The 5,584-nt window shown below is 42.0% G+C and overlaps 1 non-coding gene across 1 annotated transcript; it reads left to right on the top strand.

Annotated features, from left to right (window-relative positions):
- The first annotated feature begins 4,780 nt into the window (after positions 1-4,780).
- On the top strand, positions 4,781-4,883 carry LOC118591654. Its single transcript, XR_004945959.1, has one exon. It is a non-coding gene; the product is annotated as a U6 spliceosomal RNA (small nuclear RNA).
- Positions 4,884-5,584: the final 701 nt, after the last annotated feature.

Below are 5,584 nucleotides of genomic sequence, written 5' to 3'. Positions count from 1 at the left end.
ATGATGCACAAACCAACTCTTCTATCTCTAGGACACAGGCAGACATCCTCATTGATCTTCACATCCTTTATTTACAACCTTAGACACGGATTCAAAATTCTACTCAGTTCAGTTCTCCATGAGTCGGTGCCTGCAGATGAGAGCAGACATACATGAGACCTATGTGGCATCTGTACCGGTCAGCTTCTCTGGAGCAACAACTACATCCTTTTAATTTTTGACTCTGTGTGCTGCACCAGGTACATAAAGACCCTCACTCAAAGAGTGTGGAAAACATAAACAGGGAGAGAAAGGGAAAAGGCGGGAGGGGGAGGGGAGAGGAGCACAGTCCATGATGCCAGCAAAGAAAAACCAGAAGAAATTGAAAGTGGAAGTAAAAGAGGGTAAGATTGGAGTCAGAGAGCAGAGTTCCACACAGAAAGTCTTTCGTGATGACTTTGGCTCTGGTAGACACCGTTACAGGTGCTGACTGGATAATGTCTTAAGTAATCATTACCAAAACTCTGTGTTTCTTGGGGGATTGTTGTTGTGAATCAGGATCTTGCTGTGTATCTCAGGCTGGCCTGGAACTTGCTGTGTAGCCCTCCCTGCTCACTTGAACTCTTAATCCTCCTGCGCAGTCTCCCCATGACAGAATTAACGCATGGGCCACTATGCCATCCTACATTTTCTTCTAGGATGTCTTCTCATGCTTTCCCTGGAACAACAGCATCTTGAATAGACTAACCCACGCAAGTGACATGCTGTCGCTGAACTGCAAGCTTAGGCAGAGTACATTTACACTTTTGCTATAGAGCCCTTTACAAGCCAAGAGTTCAGTAATGTTTTGTTTCCACAGTGTGGATTTTATCCTCTGCCTCTGTCTCCAAGTGTTCTCCGTAGTTTTTCCCCCAAGCTATTTCAGAGTTTCAGGTCTCACGCTGATGTCTTTGACCTGCTTGGAGTTGATTTTTGGCAGAGTGAGAGCTAAAGATCTAGTTTCCTTCTTGTATGTGTAGCTGCTCACCTTCCCCGGTGCTATTTGTTGCGGAGGCTGTCTCTTCTCCAATGAGTGTTTCGATGCTTTCGGCAAAACTCAGAGGGCAGCCACACAGGATCACCTCTGGCTTTCCTGCTCTCTTCTGTTGCTCCGTGTGTCTGTTTTTATTACCATGGCTCCGGGGTACAGCTTGAAATCATGTCGCGATGCTTCTGTATTACTCCTTTTGCTCATTACTCTTGTTTTTGACCACACACGGTTTCTTTTTTTATTGTGCTTCGAAATGGGTTTTGAGGTTGCTTTCTCTGTAGAGAATGATGTTGGTGTTCTGACGGGAACCACATCCTGTCTGTAGGCTGCTTTTGAGGAGACAGCCATTTTCACAGTACCATTCTTGCAACCTGGGGAGTCTTTGCAGGCTCTCACAGTTTTCATCCTATCAGTAGTGTTTCCTAAGCGAGGTTCATTCCAAAGTATGTGATTGTGTATTTGTTTATTTTAAGATTTATTTTATTCTGTGTATTGTGAATTGGGGTGGGATGTGCATGTGAGTATAGGTGCCTAAGAAGGCCAGAAGAGAACCTCGGCCCGTGGATCAGGACTCACAGGCGTTGTAAGCCACCCAATCGGTGCAGAGAACCAAACTTGGGTCCCCCGCAAGAGCAGCACAAGCTCTTAACCACTGAGCCATCCCTGCAGACCCTGCTGTCTGTTTTTAAGAGACTTTTAAGTGGAAAGGTTCCCTTGTTTCTTCCTCAGCGTGCTTGTTATTGGCAGAGAGGAAACCTACAGAGTGTTGCCTGTTAATTTTCTCTACGGTTATAGTTTTATTGACCAAAATAGGGACTTCTATGTTGATGGTTTTCCCAAAAATCATGGAATGAGCCAGGCAGTGGTGGCACACACCTTTAATCTCAGCACTAGGGAGGCAGAGGCAGGCGGATCTCTGTGAGTTCGAGGCCAGCCTGGTCTACAGAGTGAATTTCAGGACAAGCTCCAAAGCTACACAGAGAAATTCTGTCTCAAAAAAACAAAAACAAACAGAAAGCATGGAATGCTTTGAAGTTGCTTCTAATATAAACTTCATGGAAACTGCTTCTGGTTCTTCTGGTACCTGATTTACAGAGAATATTTGGGGTATTCAGCTGCCCAAATTTTAAACCATAAACATTCTACTATGAATTGTGGACACAAATACATTTGGTAATATGTCTTAATATTAGCACAAGAACAGGTGTGGTGGGTGTGGTGGTACAAGGCCAGCCTGGTCACACAGTGAGTTCCAAGAAAGTCAGAGCTACATACTGAGACCTTGCCTCAAAAATTAATAGATAAATAAATAAATAATAAATAAATACCCACCCCCCTCAAAAACAAATAAATAAACAAACAACAACAACAACAAAGCAGAGCACGTGCTTTTCTAGAAGAGCCAAGTTGATCCCCAGCACCCACATCAGATGGCTCACAACCATGATAACTGAAGCCCTTAGGAATCCTACCCCCACTTCTGGCTTCCACAGGAGCCTGCACACACATGCACATAAAAATAAACTTAACAACAAAAAAAAAACTATGGCAGCTTGAAGTGTCTAACTATATTATTAAAACTCAACAGTAATCACAGACATTGTTTAGAACGTCAACAGTATTTCCAGGGGGAAGGAGGACTTTCTTCCTGGGGTTGCTCAAAATGGTCTGGTCTAATGGTGACCCAGGCAGACTCAGATTTTCCTCTCTCCAAAGACAACGCTCAGTGCTTGAGTGGAGAGGGGGACCTGTGCACTGCCCACCGTGGGTCCTCCTCGGCTTTGCTTTTAAGCCTATCTTTCTGTTTTCTCCTGCACCTCCGGACTGTAGCTTTCAGTAGTCACTCCACCCGACTCCAGTACATTCCTCCCTTTTGTTCCAATGACACCTCTTCTCGGCATATTGAAATTTTAAATTTTATTTATTGATTATCCCCCAGAAAGCACCAACTACTTGATGAGAACTAGACCTGCAGATAAAGACTGATGTGTATTTAGCATGGATTTGTGCATGAGTTTAAAGAGGATAATGCCTTTTAAAAATAAGAATGAAAAAGACTAAACAGAAAAATGGAGCCATGGTCCCAGCAAGTGTAAGTGTGTGTGTGTGTGTGTGTGTGTGTGTGTGTGTGTGTGTGTGCGCGCGCGCGCGCGCTTGTATTTGACAATGATAGAAGCCAATTTTTAGCACTCTGTTTCCTTATGCAGGCACGAAGTGAGAGAGACTTTTCCCCTCATCCCTTCTTTCTAGAAAATGTATCAAGGATATTTTCACACATTTATCAGAAAGCTGTGCCCAAACAGTACACAGGATCATACTATGCCGGAGTCTGTTTTCATTTGATGCTTTTGTGTTTTTTTTTTAATATAAAATTAATTCTGCCACAACATCTGAATGTTTTTTTTTCCTTTAAAATCAATTAGCTTTTGCTAGGAAAATCTTTTCATGTTTAATATAGAATAATGATTTTTTTTTCATCTGTCAAGGGGGCTATTAATAAATGGTACCAGTGGGGTTAGAACACTCTCTGGTGTTTGCTTTAGGGGAACAGGGGGATTGTCAGAAATCCTAGCCAAACTGAACCATAATTAGAGAGAAAATGTTAGCAATTAGAACTATACATTAGGCTTTAATTTACGACGGTGGAAAAGTCAAGAGTGGAATTTCCGTTCCATTTTTAGGTGCAGCCAGATGGATTGCTCATTATAGGATAATTTCTGCCAGCCCTCTGTGTTTCTCAGGGTAACAGTGTGGCTGAGAGCGCCTCGCAGCCCAGTGGCTGTGACTTCATCTTATCTCTTGTGGGAGTAAAGCACTGGGTAGGATGTCAAGCAGCCATCGGTTCCCTGCCTCAGCAGTGACACTGGGAATGCTTTTTATGTGCTGAATTTTAGTTCAAGAGAGCAGTATGGAAACACAAGTGTCTCAATGTAATTTGCTTTTCTGTTTCCATCGACAAGTGTTGTACTGGTGTTGTTCAACACCTGAAAAAGGGTTTTCTTGTCAGTATTTCAACTCTCTTTTCTTTTCAAGAAACCAAACTGAGCACTTTAAGCTGTTGCTTTTTAAAGAAGATAGTCTCCAATCAAAATAATATAGCTGCAATCTAATGCCAGTAAAAAGGCTCCTGTGTCCATTAAATGATAGATTTTTAAAATGAGTTATACTTTATGATTTATCCTATTTATTTCACAATCAAATGTGATTTCTCTCTTAAGTGTCCTAACCAATTTTCCTTTTATAAAATGAATTTGGGGCCAAAATGTTAATCACTACTTAAAATAAATGTATTTATTTCAGGATGAACAATGTTTTCATATTTAAAACTTTCAGTTACTTTAAATTATAGTGAGTAAAACCCTGTCCTTGTCTCCTTCTCAGGTGACAACACAAGTGCTGTTACATTAGTTCTTACTTTATTTTACAATTTTTTGTGGTGTTGGTGATTGATTGAACCTGCAATCTGCTGCATTCTGGCAAGCATACAACCACTTAGTTATATCTGCAGCCGTCTCTTTCTCTTTTCTCCTTTTTATTTGGAGACAGATTGTCTCTAAGTTCTCTAGACTAGCCTCAGAACTCACCCTGCAGCCAAGGGAGAACTTGGGCTTTCAATTTCTCCATCTCTGCCCGAGGAAGCTTGAGCCTGCAGGCCTGGGCCACCAGCCAGGCCTGGCACACGTTATGTTTCATTGTAGAAAATAAATGTAATATATATTTTTTGGACGTAGAGTTCGCTCAGCTTACAAAAATGCCTTACAAAAATACAACTTGCTTTGACAGCATGTGTGCTAAAATTAGAACTACATAGGTAAGATTAATGTGGCCCCTGCTTAAGAATGACATGCAAATTTAGCAAACGTTCCATGTTATTATCAATTTTATTTTTTTATTTTACTGTTTTGGTGTGTGTGTGTGTGTGTGTGTGTGTGTGTGTGTGTGTGTGTGTGTGATGGGGTTTCTTAATGGCTTGGAACTCACCAAGGAGACTAGGCAGGCTGGCCAGCAAGCCCCAGGGATCCACTTGTCTCAGGCTCCCCAGAGCCAAGATTACAAATGCACTCCTCCGTGTCTTGCTTTTCTTGTGTGGGTGCTGGAGACCAAAGTATTTCCCTAGCTTGGTGTGTGTGTGTGTGTGTGTGTGTGTGTGTGTGTGTGTGTGTGTTAAGATAGGGTCTCATGCAGCCTAGTTTGGCCCAAATACAATAAGTAGCCAAAGCTCCTCCTTATGCCTCTATCCACCATGTGCTAGAACTATAGATGTGTGCCGCCATCTGTAGCATTCTATACAAAAGAGAAGGAGGAGGGAGCTTTTGTCCTGACTTAATTCACTTACGGGTCATAAAGGGTCATCTATGTTGTCAGGCTTGCCTTCCTTTTCCATTCAAGTGATCTTGATTTTAAACACATTGAACATATTTTATAAACTGTACCTCCATATCTAAGTTTTGTTTGGGTTCTACTACTGCAGTTGTACCTGTATATGACACCCCCTAAGCTGATAAGATAGGCTGGTTTGTTTAACTACTTGAGTCCACCACAGGCAGTTTAACAATAGACAGATCTAGGAAAATG

This window comes from Onychomys torridus, chromosome 9 (genome assembly GCF_903995425.1).
Source record: "Onychomys torridus chromosome 9, mOncTor1.1, whole genome shotgun sequence".
Lineage (NCBI taxonomy): Eukaryota > Metazoa > Chordata > Mammalia > Rodentia > Cricetidae > Onychomys > Onychomys torridus.
The sequence above is the reverse complement of the archived record's forward strand: the minus strand, read 5'-3'. Positions and strand labels throughout refer to the sequence as shown.